Consider the following 17,752-nt stretch of genomic DNA (forward strand, 5'->3'; position numbering starts at 1 on the left):
GGCAAACCTCTAAAGGTTAAAGGTTTAATCATTGCTACTGAGTCGACTTCCTGGCATTGAGGCTTGAAATGGCCAGCAGCAGACCAAAGCACTGCATAAAGTCACTGAGGGAACTGGGCAGACTCAACAGGAAGGCTTTGTAGGGAGACACCACTGCATTTCTCCAGCCCCAGGAATCCTCAGACAAGGGAGATGGAGAGGAGGAGACTGTTCTGGCACAAACCTGCAGGAGGTAAAGAAAGGGTAAAGGCTTCAATAAATAAATAAAGGTCTGAAGCAAAATAACAAAACTCACTTGGCTGACTTGAATGCCAGAGCTTAGTCTGCAGAAGACAGAATTGGTAATGAGGGCTGGACAATAGCAGGAAGAGCTGCTTGTAAATTTTTCAATAAAATATTTTTTTCAAAAAATGCCAATTTATCAAAACTGAAACTTTACAAGGGACCACATTCATTTTCTCTAAACTTTCATTAGGAAGGTTTCTCAGGTCCAGGATGGAATGTCTCAAAGAGAGGGGAAGAGACTTATATCCCTCTCCCTCCTCTTTCCCCCGCTAGTAGTCCAATAGTTACAGAGCTCATCTGCACTGTGCCAGGCACAGGTTCAAGTCTCTGTTCGGCCAAACTGGATTTTGTTCTGTCTTTTACTTTTACCTTGGAACTGCAGTAGGAATTAGGGTTGTTGTTTTTTTTTTTTTTAATATTTTATTTGTTCATTGTGGTTTCATGCCGCCAGTCAAAACAGACACTGGCATTTGGTCAGAATAGTTTATTAGCTGAATGCCATTATCTTTTCTTGTCATTACCTAAAGCCCAATAATTAATTACGGCATAGACCCATGCTGAACAGTATATGCTTTATCAGCTGGTAGCACAATTCTTTGACAATCCTTTTCTAGCTTTTACAGTGAAGCCACTCAGGGTTTTGCTTACAGCGTTGAGGTGAGAGACCAGCTATGAATGTAGTACAAGATTTGAGGCTGTTGCTAGCATGTATTAGATCAGGGGTCGGCAACGTTTGGCACGCAGCTCGCCAGGGTAAGGATCCTGGCAGGCTGGGCCAGTTTATTTACCTGCTGACGCGGCAGGTTCAGCTGATTGCGGCCCCCACTGGCTGTGGTTCACCGTCTTGGGCCAATGGGGGTGGCAAGAAGCGGTGCAGGCAAGGGATGTGCTAGCCGCGGCTTCCCGCCACCCCTATTGGCCCGGGACAGCGAACCGCGGCCAGTGGGGGCTGCGATCGGCCAAACCTGCCGCGTCAGCAGGTAAATAAACTGGCCCGGCCTGCCAGGGTGCTTAGCCTGGCGAGCTGCGTGCCAAACGTTGCCGATCCCTGTATTAGATCAATCCTCCACAAAGTTCACTGGGCTAGATAGTGAGGCAGCTACGTACAGTGATTTCATTCTACAGCTATTCTCTTCCCCGAGAAACACTGTTTTGGGTCATTACACTATAAGGATATTGTTACAAAACTCTATGGGCCAGATTCTAGGCTGGTATAAATCTGCAGAGGTAAAAGCGCTATGTCAGTTTACACAACCTGAGGAGCCAGCCCTATATTTTAAAAATACTGCGTTGCTTACTCTTGCAATTTTAGTGTCAGTTTCACAATATTAAAGCCCCAGTTGTTGGACTCAAGTTATTATCGCAGAATCTAAATTTTCATTTAAAAGAAAAAACAGTTTCTATTCGTCATGGCTGTGGAGAAAAGCTTCAAAACATGAATCTTAATACGTTTAATGACAGAAAGCAAATAAAAAGAACCCTCAAAGCTCTTGATTTTAAGTCAATTTTGTGATTTTTTTGTTTGTTTGGAATTGTCTCATGTCTTTTGAATTCTTGGGGCTAGCAATATTAAAAATACAAACCCAAACAATAGTGAGACAAATAATACAGAAAAATGTTTTCTGCAGTGGCTACCAGCTCACTGGTCCTCAGAAGAAATGCCTCCAAAATGCAAAGACCCCTTTTTTGTTTTGTTTCTCTTTTGGTGTTTTTGTTCTTTCCAGTGTGCTATATTGAGTGACAGGCAGCCCTACTGATACACCTTACCTCTACGAAAATGAATCAAAATGGCTTCCAATCATATCGGTTACACTCAGCCAATCAGAAAATGAGAAGCAAAACCTCGTGCCTAATCACAACCATCCAACTATCCTAGTTAAAAAAGCAATGTTTAAACTGTTTCAGAAAATTTTCACTGCTATTCTAAGAGAGGGGGGAAAAGTTTGCATGATATATTGTCAGTACATTTCATAAAGAATTCTCCAATTTCACTAAACATTTTTGAACATGAAAACAGATACATTTTGATTCAAAAACATTTCACCGAAATATTCTTCATAGATCTTTAAGAATGGTTTTCGTAAAAGATTGATGATTGTCCCAACAGGACTATAATTTCTCCTTGGACCCATCACTATTTTCTAGGTACCTCTTTCTAGTTTTTTTCTTCTGATCACTGACATGACTAATAAAGTAGCTCTGCAACAGTAATATTAATATTTTGCCTTTCATATGGTATCTTGCAGCTAAGTTCTTTACACACATAATGAAATCTCACAACTTGCCTATGACGCTAGTCAGTATTACTTGTTCCATTTCAGAGATAGGGAAACCAAGGCACAGATCAGTCAAGTGATTTGCCAAGGTGACACAGCAAGGTCAAGACAGAACCAGGAATACAACCTTAAGGGTCTGATTCCATAAATACTTATGAATGTGAGTAACTGTACTTTTAGGAGTACTTCCATTGATGCCAAGAGGGACATCTCAGGGCAGTAAACAGTACATCTGGCCATGAGTGGTTGCAGGACCAGGCCCCAAGTGTACTGAATTACAGTTCCTGGTCTGTCACATGGCTGGGGACTTTTTATAACCATATTCTCCCATAAATTGTCTTCTGTGTAGGTTTTTTTTAAAAGTAGTGGCTGTAAAGCATTGACCTGCTGTAGAGTCATTTCATTCTCTTAAATACATTTTTAGTGACTTTTGAAAAATCATTTGAGTGACCCAATAGAAGGTAGGATTGTTAAAATCTATTTATATGTTTAGTGATGTTTAAAAAAATGCAGGTTATTGACTTAATTATTGATGCAAAGGAGCCATTACAGCCTAGTGGGTAATTAAATACCTTTTCATAAACAGCCCATTTACTGTATGCAACCTAAATTTATGGACACAATGAAAGTTAATGACTCCTCTGGAACCATTACATCAACTCAGGACATGCTTTGGGAGTACTGTTATTTTTTATTTCCATTTCCATAGTAGTATTAATGAGAAAACGATGAGGTTTTCAGAAAAACACAAATTGTGCGTGTATGTGTGTGCGCATGAAAAAAAGCTTAATGAGCAAGCTACCTGGTCCTTTTTCCTTTTTATGCCTAACAAGGCTAAACCAGCTCGGTGAAAACAGATGGCCACGCTTTGAAAGGTTTTGTAAATACAGACTGTAGCAGGTTAAAATTTATAATTTTTATTTTCACTTCTGCAACTGATTTATGAACTGTGCTAGCCACATTTTATACCTCTCCTCTGTAGCCATAATTCTACCCAGGTCAGCCTGACATATATTTTCTAACTAATGAAGGGTTTTGGATGTATCCAGGTACAATATGGCATTGAATCTGGAAATCATTCTGGCGTCCTGAGTGGAGACTCTGTAATTCAGTGATGACTTCAGCATCCAACCAACCCTATCTCATCACACTGGATTTTTTCCCCCTTGCATCTGGATGTATTTTAAGAATCTTGTATTAGATCTTTTTTTAAAAAACATTTGCTTTAGAATATCAAAGGGAATTATTCAGTTATTGAATATTAGACCCCAAGGATGAGATTTTCAAAAGTGCTCAGTACCCACAATTGATGCCAGGTTTTCAAGAACTCAGTTCCCAGTAGATGCCTATATGAAGTGGCCAAAACCTAATGGGACCTGAGACCTTTTGAAAATACAGTCACTTTCTTTAGGCCTCTAAATGGAAGATGACGGGTGTTGAGCCCATATGAAAAATCAGGTCCTAGATCATTCAGGGAATTGGTAATTGGTATGCAGAAACTCTCATTTCTAGCTTGCCAGTTCAAATCTTCCCCGAATCTATTGTAATCAAAAGTTATTATCTGATGGTTGTTTAGTAGCCTATGCCAAACAAGTGCATTGTTTCCTTATGTCCACACTACAAAATTGCCAGAATGTTTTGGTGATAACTATCTGCTTTGTTCATAATCTCATCAGAAAGGCCAAAAACTAAATGGCAGTGGAGAGGAAACTATCCTTTCTCCCAGTTTGGCAAAGGACTATATGCCAGGAAGATCACATTGCTGCTGCACGTGCTGGACCTGTTCTGTGGATAAACCGAGGAATTTAGTGCTCAAGACTGTCAATCCAGCACGAAAATTCATAGAAGCTTAAAAATAGATAGATACATCGCAAACGCACATACATGCCATGCAGTGCCTGCTTTAGAGCCATCACTCACAAAGCCTGGAAGTCAGTGGCAAAACTCCCATTAACTTCCATGAGTCCAGGATTTCACTTTTGGTTCCTCTGAACAGGAGAAGTCCAGCATTGTCTTGGTTTTTTCGAGCCTTTTGAAGGTTTCCTCATTATACCCCCATATCCCATAAAGACATGCTCAAAGTTAGGCATGAGTGTAAATCTTTGCAAGATCAGGGTCTCTATTCATAAAGAAGGCATTCACCGCACAGAGCCAGTGCTTTATAAGGTCCCAGTTCAGGAGAGCATCTCTACTCAAGGCAGCACTGAAGCACATGCTTAATTTTAAGCAAATATTTGTTGTAAATGCGTAAAGTTAATCACATGCTTAAGGGCCGTCCTGAATCAAGCCCTAAATAAGGAAAATATCATTCTGGTATCTTCCTTGGATTATAGCAAGAGTTAAAGCAATGCCAATCTTATTAATAGATTGTAAATTCGGTTCCTCTTTATTATTGTTGTGCAAAAGCTTTATTTGCCAAGTCTGGAAGATTTAGGACTCTTAAGATAGTTGGTTCCACTCTTTCACTTGAATGATTTTCAGCCTTTTTTGTTCAGCAGCTTCTACAGTGGGTCCTGGAACTATGGTATTTAATCATGATGTACCATAATAATAAAATAAACCCTTTGGCATCCATTTTTAAGTGGTCTCCGCTAGTCACATAACTAAATCCCGAACGGGCCCCACATTGAAATCCAGCTTTGTTAGCCATTGTAATGGGCTCCATAAATGGCAAGTATTTTTAGGACCTGATTCTGCTCCCACTGAAGTCAATGACAGAACTCCCATTGATTTCAGTGAGAGTGCTCTGCTACAGGGTATTGTTCCATTGTTTTGACTATAGTCAGTCACATAGCTGACGACAAACAGGGAATGCCTGATGGTCCTGTCTTCATCTTATGACAGGACAGCACTTTGAAGTTCAGCCAAGGCAGCTAGCCTATAACTTTCCTTTTTTACTGTCTTAAGCACAGTCCTGGCACAAAGGCTCTTTTTCCATCTGGGTGACTTCATCTGCTACCCCTGAGACCTCATCCTTTAGGAGCTCAGTGACGGATTCACTGCACCAAATTTGGTTTCGGTATTTAGGATTTTAGTGAGTTTGGGGAGTTCTTTATTGTTACCCATTTCCTGCTCTTCTAGGGTGTCTAAATTGTGTGTCTTCCTGGGAGAGTAGATTTCCCCCTGACGGTTTCTGAGTACCCCAGTCTTTCTTCCTGTTTTCTATAGAGTACTCGGGCAAGTTTGCTCCATGTAGCCTAGGACTACAATTAAACAAAGATAGGAGTGAGCAGCAAAATCTGGACCTGGATCGACATCCATATCCCTTCCAACCGTAACAGGTGATTGGAGCTGGGGTCCCAGTTCAGGTTTATTGCTCTACTTAACTGAAGATGGCTCCATATATTCAACTGAATACTTGTACCTCTAGAGTCAATTCTGCTCTTTCATTCCCGTATCCAACACCTGCATCATCTGACACCTCTCTATGGTACAAAGACAGTATCACAAACTTTACTCCAATGTAAACAACACTGCTATACTACAAAGTCAGGTCTGTGTGATACATTAAAAAGTAGAGTCTTCTTTATCACAGGTTAATAAACGTCACCAATAAAAAAGGACTGCAGGTTCTAATGGCAAGAAAACACTAATGAATGAGGATTAATGGAAAATTAGGGTATAAAAGACAGAGGAGAGCTGAAGAAAAATCAATGGCTATACCAATAAGTGTGAACTGATAATAAATCAACAGCAACAGCAGCAAGTACCGTACTTAGGGATACATCAGGTTAAATTTATCAGGGAAGTAAACAGTGGTGTAAGCTGAACGTCAACTGTAAGTAAATTGATCAGAAAGGAGTGCAGGTGCCAAACAATTCCATGTTGCACCACTTTGGAATTCAGCAGCTGTGCAAAGGGAGTCTAATACCTGGTCACTCAAGATCGGGGAGGGTGGCAGCTGAACAAGGGGGTGTAACTAGCTAAGAAAAATAACATTCCACAGGCATCCTATGGGGAAAGTCTTATTAAGGCAATTCAGCAACAGTTTAATCAGTTGAAAAGTGCTTAACAGTGGAGGTGAGGTTAAAGCAGGCTCCAGTATATCCCCTAAGCCTACACTGGCACTGTGGTAGACATCCCCCGCACCCCGAGAGCGCGCGCATGTGCGCACACACACACACACACACACACACACACACATTCTCTTTCATTATTCACCCAGAAGTGGATGGTGGGGCCCAATCCTGTCAGTACTCAAGGCCCCCCACCCCATCAGACTGTCTGACAGAGCCACAGCGAGACTTCAGCCAAAACTCAAAACCCTCCATCTTCCCCACTCAGCCTCCACTCTGCTGCTTCACTGGGCCTTCATATCTTCCCTCCCACCAAAATACAGCGTGGAAAGTGCAAAGTAGCTAATGTTACATTTCGAAACGTGCCCACTGGTAAGTCACCTGAGAAGAAAAGGCGAGCCATGTTTCTATTCTGTGCCGGCATAGCTGACGATAAAAATATTAATTCTAATTTCAGTACTGGCGTGCTGCTCATTAGGCATTTGTAAAGCTTGAAAAGCAGAACAGCAGCAGCGAGACATTCTGCACAATGCTCCTTCACCGATTCTCTTCTCCCCAGTGATGATGAATACTCACTATGGAGAGATTAGATCATCTGCTTCACTCAGGTAATAAAATGTTCTGTGCCTCTTCCTTTTAGTCATCTTGCTGATTCTAAGCAAATTTGACATGGCTGATATTGGGATTCAGTTAATGTGCTACTGAAAATATTTAACCGGAAATTGACTGTGAACGGCATTCAAGCCCGTTGGAATAATCATCATTAGAATATTATATGCGCTTAGATTTATTGCTGTTAATTGTGATAAACTACACAAACAAAAGACTGCACCTGAATTTGAATGTGTGGCACTATTTAATTTTCCCTCATGGTTTCCTAAAGAAAAGCCTCAGTCCTTTCACCAGCAACTATTACCGTCTTTATATAACCTGCCACTGTGAATCAAGGCCCTGGATAGCACATAGTACACCATCCCTACAGCACTCATAAACACACTGCTGGGAGGTCTGTGAAACTCAGAATTCCAAACTGGGTGAAACAATGAAAGTTACCCTCTCCTAGTGGGGCAATGTGACCTAATAGTTAGATCAGGAGTCTGGGAGTCAGGCTACCTGGGTTCTACTCTTTAGTTTGTTTCCGATTCACTATGGGCCAATCGAAAGACCACTGAAGTCAATGGAAACACTCCTTTTGACTTTGCTGGGATTTGGCTCAGGTCCTGGGTGACTCTGGGAGTGTCAAGGAATCGCTCTGTGCTTCAGTTTACCCCTCTGTGTGACCTTGGGAAAGCCAAGGACCCTTTCTGTTCTTCAGTTTAATATTTGCATAAAAATACTTGTTTACCAAACATACTTGCCTACTACTGACTGATCCTGAGGCTTAGCGTGGTTTGGTTTTATTTTCTGCGTGTTTCCCCCCTTAAATCTAGACATTTGCTGTCTGGTGAAGACAGCTGCCATGTCGTGCTTAGTTCAGATGTAGCTTTTCATGGAAGACACACACTGTGGCTCTAAAATAAGTCATCTAGGCCACAAATATATGGTTGCCCTTTGTATATGTCAATGCAACATACAGAATGATGCAGCATAACCATGATTAAACAACACTGTCAATAAAGTTGAATAAGCCATTAGGTTTGGAAGTGCCTGTTTGTGACTCAGCAAAGGTGACGCATCTCCTCCAAGCTAACTACTGTATTGTGTCTTCTTTTTAAGAGCTGTCAGCTTATTCATAGCTAAGATATGCCACATTTTGTTGACCAACATCCTTGTTGCACTAATACATAACACTTCCATTACTGGGCTGAGTTCTAGAGAACCTCGTACGATCAATAGCAATCAAACACGCGGACTAAGTAAGTCTGCAATCAGGGGGCGAAGGGGAAGTTCCAATCAAATCAACAATTCAGTTGCGTCCATGTGTTTTAATATACTGGAGGTGGGGACCTCCAGCTGCACCATAATAATAATAATAATAAAGTCAATATAATATTTTTCAGAAAGGTGTTATTAATGTGCAAAGGGCCAGATGTCCTTTCATGAAGAGATCCATTTGTCCTTCTTCTGAACTATGCCTCGCAAGACTGTTGGGTTTAAAAAAGTCCACACTTATCTGCCTATTCTCCTTATAAAATAGAACTGCTAATGCCTTTCCTGTTTTAAGATTGAGGGAGTGTTTCTAGACTGACGAGGCCTGACAGCATGACATGACTAGGCCAGGGATGTACACATGGCTAGCAACATCAATTGCCATTTTAGTCGGAAGTGGGCTGAAAAGACTAAAATTTAGAGAAACTTGCTTTGCAAGACTGTAGTTTGGGAAATACATAACAATAAAGGCATGTTTACTTTGTGCAGAATTCATGGCATGATGAGGATAATAAGACCCTCCAAGGCAATAATTGTTCACTGTAGGGTGCTTCTGCATCTCAAATTGCTCAGCATCTGGGCTTTAAATCATTTGTGCTCCTGGTGGGTAGTACTGCCAGCTAAACAGGCAGGCAGACAAGTAGGGTTTTTAAACTTACACAGCATGATCATAGTGTGCGTGCAGTTAGGGCTCAGCTTATTATCATCAGGAATTGTTACCCAAACCATGGAGGCAAATATCAAAATATCTTCTACGTGACAGTGCTTTAAAAACGTTCATGTATCTTCATTCATAAGAACAACACTTGGTCTGTGGTTACTGATATGGCATTGGTTCGGCATCTTCTTTTTGGCATGTTGTAAATAAGAAAGCAACTGTATAGGGTCGTTTAGAAAACATCTCACTTTATTTGAAAATCTGGTTGAACTTGACCATGTGGGTATTTCTAATTTAGTTTTACGCTAAATGGAATGAATGGTTTAAGTAGAAAGCGAGATTTTTGCTGAGTTTCAAAAGGAATGTGATGTTGGCATTTTATAAAGCAGAAATAAGTCTGTGCTACAGCCTGGTAAACCTTCTGATTGTTGCTTCAAGGTTTGTCCATACTTGATGGCTGTTTAGGAGGGCTTCGTAGTCTATCATCGATCAATCTTGGGCATGTATATGACACCCCCTTTCTCCTCCCCCACCCCCGGTTTCTATCTGAGCACCTCACAGTATTGATAGTATTTATCCTCACAACAGCCATTAGGTAGGAATTTACTGTTATCCCCATTTTACAGATGGGAAAGTGAGAGACTAAGGCCCATTCTTTTTTAAAGGTGTTTAGGTATTGTGCCACTCAGCATTGCAACACTTGACCCCTAGGGGTATGTCTACACTGCAATTATACACCAATGGTTGGCCCATGCCAGCTGACTCAGGCTCGCAAGGGGCTGTCTAATTGTGGTGTAAACATTGGGGCTCGGATTGCAACCTGAGCTCTGGGTCCCTTTTCCCTGGCACAGACCGAGAGCACCTGGCTCCAGCCTGAGCCCAAACATCTACATCACAGTTAAATAGCCCTGCAAGCCCGAGTCAGCTGGCATGAGCCAACTGTGGGTTTTTAATTGCAGTGTGGTCATACACTAGGTGTCCTGCCACCTAGTGGAATCCCTGGCCCAGAGCTAGGTGCCCAGGCTCCCCACAGTGGGTGAGTTAGACCCATAAGAAAGCGATATTCAGATGCCAAGAAGCTTAGCAGGGAGCTGCCTAAGTTAGCCAGGAATGAAATGCTGGAGAGGGGGCTGGGGAGACGAGGAGGGCTTAAGTACCTAAGCATCTGTGCGGCTGCACCTGGCTGACAGGCCATAGATAATACCTCCTTCCACTTGGGATCCTGGAGTTAGGCACCGAAATCAGTTCACCCACTTAGATAGCCCATGTCCTAGTAGCCAGGGTTAGACAGCAGCTGAGCAGCAGGTTTGAAAATGTCAGTGGTGCCTAAATGGTGGACCTAGCTACCTACAGAAACAGACGGACAGCTCAATACCTTTGAGGAGCTGGGCCTAAGTGCCAAAGTCACTTTTGAAAATAGTTGGCTTTGCGATGTAGACATTCCCAAAGTCAGAAAAAGGCTGTGGTGGTGCAATCAGTTGAACCTGGTTCTCATGTCATGGCGAGTGCCCTAAGTACTGATCAATGCGTCAGGTTGTCATGCTACTTGGTTTAGGAAACAGAGAGAAATGGTCATGGAAGAAAATCATTGTGAATAATTTATCAGAGGAACATACAATAACTCTTTTTTCATCTTCAGAGTATCAGTTTACAGGGTCAAAAACAACAAGGAGTCTGGTGGCACCTTAAAGACTAACAGATCTGTTAGTCTTTAAGGTGCCACCAGACTCCTTGTTGTTTTTGTAGATACAGACTAACACGGCTACCCCCTGATAGTTTACAGGGTGAGATTTTACTACTAGTAGGCCTGAACCTGGGTGTAGTCATGCTCAGTTGCATTTGCTAGTTTCAATGGTAACCAATAATAATGTATAGCTAGTTTCGGATACCCTCACTCACATTCTGATACCCTCACTCACTGCTTACTTAGTTCCCCTGAAGTCAACAGTGAAGTAAGAAAGTAATCAGCATGGGTAAAGATATCAGCTCATCCATAGTACAGCAGGTGTATAGTAAAAAGCCCATCTACACAGATGATTTGAGGACTCATTCAAGTGAATGTGCATAAGCAAGATAAGTGATGGCAAATATCAGTGAATGGGCTCTGGGAGTTCATTTACAAGAATATTGGCAAAGGTTTTTTCTGTATTCTCTCAGTGCCATTGTACAGCTGTAGACGGGTTCTTCCTTTTTCAGTTGAATTGCAGAATATTGATAATAACAGCCCTTAAATGACATTTCTTTCTTTCTTTCTTTCTTTCTTTCTTTCTTTCTAGGTGATCCTTGAGCCTGTAAACATGTCCTGCAAGAGAAGTAGGCATTGGATGCTGCAACTTCATTATACTCTATTAAACAGTGCTATCAGATGGCACTTCCTGTGACTACCTACTTGATCTGGACCTGAATAGGAATAGATCCTGTGTCCTATTACCCATACTCCAAACACCCATATTAGCAGTCTATAGGGCTGTTGTAGAAATAGATCATAGAAAGGCCTATTAAGTAGGGCTATGCAGTCCCTGCAGGGTTAGATGCTTGTGTGCCATATGAACTGAATCCTGCAAGGTACTTTCTCAGGAGATGGCACCATACCAATCCTTGACAACCCTTACATTTTTCCTGAAGCATTGCAAGTTCAAGAAGAAACCCTGGCTTTCCCCCTAAGACTTGTCATACATTAAACATCCTCTCCTTCCAATCCTGGGACACTGCATTTTTTTTAAAGTGGGATCTTCTTTTTTGGCTCCACTCTTCTGGTGCCAAGTTGGGCATACTGATCTTCAGGGGCAACAGGTGACACTTCTTCCAAATATAACATATGGAGAGAATGCCTGGTAGAAGCTACTGCCTTCTTCAGTCGCTCAGGGCCTTTGGGGTGAGAAGGACAAATTAGTTTTTCTGCTTGTCCCTGACTTGGTAGCCAGAGTGAGGAAATGCTTCTACTTCAGATGGCTGTCTAGGGAGCAGAGATGCCCCATACTTGGTTTCATAGCAACTCCATGGTTTCTAGGACGCTCCAGTGTGGTTGTTAGGGAACTCCTAATGTTTCTAGTTGTGCTAGTAATTAGGAGCTGTATCTACAGCCAGCTTAGCAGCAAGCAGGCTGGCAGCAACAGTAAAATTATTGTTCAGCTCCTGCTGCGCTATTGAGGAGGGAGAAGCAGACAGCTTCCTCCATCCCCCATGCCAAAGCACCTGAATGGATTGGGGAAGGCTGTGGTCCCTATCCTTGAAGTGCAATGGTGGAGTATCCTCCCAGGAGAAACAAAGGAGGGTTTCTCTGCCTCAGTGATTGAGTCATGGCCCGAAGCCCGCCTGGAAACACCAGCAGTAATCTTGGGATCCAGGCTGAAGGGTTAGGGTGCTGCAGATATCTATGAGGAGCTTTTGGGGAGCAGGCAGGGATTTCCCCAACACCCCCCCCCCCAGTTTTATGAACTAGTTACATGCAGTGTTGCCAATTTAGTGATTGTTTGGAAATTTGAATTGAAATTGAAACCTTAATACACACTTTAAAAGCATATAAAGTGTATGATAAAATACGTGTATCTGAAAAAGTATAATTGGTTTGAAAAGTATGAACATAGACTAGCTTCCTTATACAGCTGTTGTTTTTATGACAATGTCAGTGCATTCATTTCGGTGATGTTAGCTAACTTAATAATTTCAAATGATGATTTGTAAGCAAAGTCTAAATGAGCTCTCCCTGACAGCTAGTGATGAGCTGCGGGTCTGGGGGGAAAGGCTTCAGGATCAGATTGTATTTACATTCACACCTAATCTACCTAGGTATCCAGCAAACGGAGCTGTGTTGCCCAAGTGATAGATTTTGGCTGGGGCTGGGTTACAAATCACTTGAAGGGGAAGGGGGGGGATGAAATTTTGTTATTCTTATTGTATGAGTAAAGGGCAGTAGAACTGTACTTAGCCTGTGTTGATTGAGGGCATCAAGAGAGAGGGTGGGGACAGGTGTTTTGCTTGATGGTCTACCTGAGTGACAAGTACTATTTGACCTTCCCTTCTCCACTGTTTAAAGACAGAGCTGATTAGGCTCCCTAGATAGTCTTTTGTTTTGTTAAGTGACCACTATAGCTGAAATCACTGATAATCAGGTCTAAGTGCTTAGACCAGCTGTGGGACAGTGTTTCTGTGGAAGAGATGGCCCAGTCTGCACTAGCAGTGAGGTTCCCCCACTTAGAGCTAAAATCACTGAGAGCTGGGTGGAACCTCAAGAGACTAACTCACAGAGGTCACAGTGGCTGGTGGCAGCAGAAGGTGACTACACAGGGCCATTGGCAACAAAGCGATGGAGTGAACGATGGCACAATGAACAACAGTGGCCAGAGCGAACAGTGAGCAGCTGGAGGAATGAGCAAGGTGCCGTCTTGCCCCCCACCTGGGAGGTGAACTCATGTGAAAGCACCTCTGAACTCGGAGTCTCCACTGACCAAGGACAACACTAATGAGTGTTAATGAGGCTGTGAAGAATGCTGGAGACACAACACAGTTCATGTGAACAAACATGGCTATGGCATCATACTTTCTATTTAAGCAAGAGATACCACACACTACAAACTGGAGGCCAATGTTAAGTGCATTGTCACTTGTTCCTCCTGAAGTTGAACACTGGTTCCGAACAAGACCAGCAAAAGCTCACTATCTTTCTGCAAGAAACTCAACTGACTGGCTAGAAGCATGTGGTGCAACAGTGAAAGACTCAACGGTTGAAAAAGTGAAGAACTTTCTCACCACATTCAAAAAATTTGCATACGTGGCTGATGAAATGGGCATCCAGTATTAAGTCATTGTGTAAGTTATCTTGATATCAGTGGTAGATGCATTTCTAGATGTTCAAGTTACAGAAGACACATTGGTTGCATCTAGTGTGACCAGACAGCAAGTGTGAAAAATCAGGACAGGGGTGGGGAGTAATAGGAGCTATATAAGAAAAAGACCCAAAAATCGGGACTGTCCCTATAAAATCGGGACATCTCGTCACCCTGGCTGCATCTGTGACAACCCACATCTTAGAAGAGTTAAATGCTTGTCAGTTGGACCCCAAACAGATGGCTGCTTGTGCATTTGATGGAGCTGCAAACTCCTCTGGAAGACTTGGTGGAGTACAAGCTTTGCTCAGAGAAAACTGTAACCCTAATCTCTCCTATACACATTGCAGAGGCCATCTACAACTAGCGCTAGTACAAGCTGCAGACTCTTCAAAAGACATTTAAAAAGCTATAAATGTAATGTCTTCATTATATTCTTTTTTTCAGCAAGAGTCCAAAAAGACTGAATACTTGGAAAATACAGAAGATACACTGGGACTGAAGTTCAATTAGTCCAACCTGGGAAAACCCTCTGGCTTTCTCATGAGCGATCCTTGGCTGTTGTCTTAAGATTACTCCAGCCATTATTACTGACTTTGGAAAGTATCTACAAAGATGGGATGGATCTAAGTAGTGAGGCTGGTGGATTACTTTTGCTACTACATTCAAAGAAGATTATTGCCATTCTCTTTCTTGTAAGTCTACTGTTGAAACCACTTGGGTCATTAAACAATGCCATCCTGGCATCTGCTACAACAGTAGTAGATCTTTGTCCAGCAATAGAAGAATACATTTGGATCAACCAGAGAGCTATCCATTGAAAAAGTACTGGAAGAAACAAAGATTTCAGTCCAGAAGTTGACTAATGAAGACATTTATATTGAATCCTTAAGTGAAGAGGACAAGAAGTGTTTCTTAAGACAACTGAAAAAGTACACAGACTTGATTCTTAAAAATCTACAACAGTGACTTCTAGATTCTACTCAACCTCTATGTAGCTTTTACAGATCCCTGTCCTATAAAACACCAACAGTTGAGTGGAGTGAGGCACTACCAGCAATGGGGATGCCATGTGCTCAGGACAGAATAGAGAATTTGAACACGGAATGGAATATCATACAACGAATGAATGAAGATTTGACTTCAACTTCTTTTTTATCATCACTAGTGACTCAACCCAATCTTTATGCTATGTTTCCTGGGATGAAAGATATAGGAATTCATCTCTTGCCACTCCCAGTCACAACAGCTACGGTTGAGTGTTCGTTTTCATCACTGAATAGAATTTTCTGTTCTGAAAGAAGTCGCTTTCTGCCTGATCATGTGAATGAACTAATGAGCATATGAATTGAAGGAATGGAAGTACCAGACACACGAGAAGCCACCAAAGATGAACACATTGCAAGAAGTTAATTAACAGAGTTGTGCAAAATTATAACAAGAAACGAAGAAGGATGTAGATATAGTACTTCGTAGAAGGCTTGAGTAGCCAACTTTAATTTGTGAGATGATTTAAAAACATGAGTTAAATCTAATAAAATGGTCAGGAAACATTTTTCAGTTTTTACAATGGTGCCTACAACCCCCCTTCATCCTTACAGTCTCACCCCTCATCTGCCCTGATCTCCCCCCCTACCCCACCGTAAATTTGACACTGGGGAAAACACTGGGACCAGGGGCTGGGAAATAAGGCTGTGCAAAGAGAATCTGTTCACAAAACTAGAACTGAAGCATGCAGATTTCAAAAGAACGTATGTTCTTTATGGTTGGGTGCTGGGCTCTCTGTAGTTTTTGCACATAGGTACAATTAGATCATGCTGGCAAGGGACAACTAATTTAGGAGTGTTCCCAACAATCTGTTTCCTAGTTTTTGTCCAGTCTAGTTTTAAATTTCTCAGGGAATCGGATTTCCATCACTTGGGAGACTACTCTACTATATAATACCATACATATCTCTGTCAATAAGATTTTCTTGATATTTCTCATCTTTATCCTGGTCTTAGCAGAGGCCAAATGGGCATGCTCAAAAGTTATTTTAAAATTGCTCATAAAGGTTTTATTTGCAAAGAAATTCTCACAGCCCTTAGCTAGCAGACTCTGTAAGGCTGGCCATATGCCAACTTTGAGATATTTTCCCCTATCCATTTCTGTGTTATTGGCAAATAGAAACTTTATTTTTTTCCAAATGTTTCTCCTCCCCTCCCCCAATAGCTCAAAAATGACTGAGGGATTTTCCTCAAACCTTCCAAAAATAAAAATAAATAAAAATCAGCTCTGGGCTGACATCATGCCTGGTAAATTTCAGCTTCAAAACAAGACCTTTTGAGAAATATACAAGAAATAGGACGTTAGAATGGAACTTTGAACCTGTTAACTGTAGATAGCACAAAAGGTGTAGTACACTCACTGTGGGCCTGATTCTCCACAGGCTTGCACCTTCGATCAGCATTTAATCCAGTGCACAGTGAGTGCACAATAAGATCTTTCTGAGCTGGTAGACATTGTTCACCCATTTGGCACATACTTTCCACAGGTGTAAATGATGTCACATGATAGCAGGGGAAGCAAGCCCCAGATGTATGTATACAGTCTACTAAAACACTGCTTTGTGGAAAACTCCAGCATGGTTAGAATTCTATGTAGGATGCTATTTCTGTGATAATAAGAAGTTATGAGGAGGGTGGTGGTGGTTTGCTAATTGTGAAAAACAGATTCATTCACACTAAATGCTTGTCATAATTAATTCTCTGGCCCAGATCCTGGGCTCCAGCTGAGCTGCACCCAACCCTGATTAGAAGCGGAGAGCACAAAGGTAGATTTAAGGCTTTGAAGATGGTCAGTCCTGGGGCATGTTCTACAACAGGCCAAATCCCAATGTAAAGTAGCATCGATGCTGCCTGCCAATGGTGGCCTTGGATGGCTGGGGCATAGTTATGTCTTAGCAATACCCTTTTCTCTCCAGATATTCTCCCCTTCACCAGGAAGTCAAGAGCATGTGGCTCTTATAACAGCTCTTTGTCACCAAAGGGTTCCCATAGGCAAAGAGGATCTGCACCTAGCCAGCCCCACTAGGTTAGAGGTTGCTTTGTGCCATTGGCGGACACTTGAGAATCTGCCCTTAATGCTTACATAAGACCTTTGAAAAGTAACCTACCTTAAGCGTGAGCCAAGAGTCCTACCTTTGAAGTGACTTTTTTCTCTGCTTTTATCGGTATGGGTCTAAGGCAATTAATCAATAAGCAAGGACACAGGATGAAAACATATGGGCTTTGATATTTAATAAATGGATTAACAGAGACCACCACTTAATATTCAGCTTCTGCCTTAGGAGTATAAAGTAATAAGCATTAGGTCCTTTTTAATGAGGAATTTCCTTTATCAAAAAGAGCCCTGGCAGAATGTCAAAGACATTTTCTGACCTTCTAGTATTCTGGCCTGCATGAATTTTTAACAAGATGCTATATATCTGGAAGGTCTATTAGAATTCGTCTGCATGAAATCTATCCCCTTATATCCTCCACCCCTTTTTTTTTAAATCAGACTACTGAAGCAGAGAAAGGAAAAGAATCTATAATAGCAAGGGAATATTTAATTTATGTAAATGAAGTTTAAAAAAAGTCCTTATTCAAGTTAATAAAACCTCACACATTGCTCTTAAATATTAATAGTGGCTGGCAAAGATCCTTTATTTATTGTGACATTTTCATTTATATTCATTTTTGAATAGTATCAACAAAGTAAAGTGTTCCAAGGAGCTGGTGGAAAATGCATATTTTAAAGAGCATAACATGCATAACTTATCATTAAATGCATTCCTTCATT

The sequence above is a fragment of the Malaclemys terrapin genome, chromosome 9 (genome assembly GCF_027887155.1).
Source record: "Malaclemys terrapin pileata isolate rMalTer1 chromosome 9, rMalTer1.hap1, whole genome shotgun sequence".
NCBI classification, from domain to species: Eukaryota; Metazoa; Chordata; order Testudines; family Emydidae; genus Malaclemys; species Malaclemys terrapin.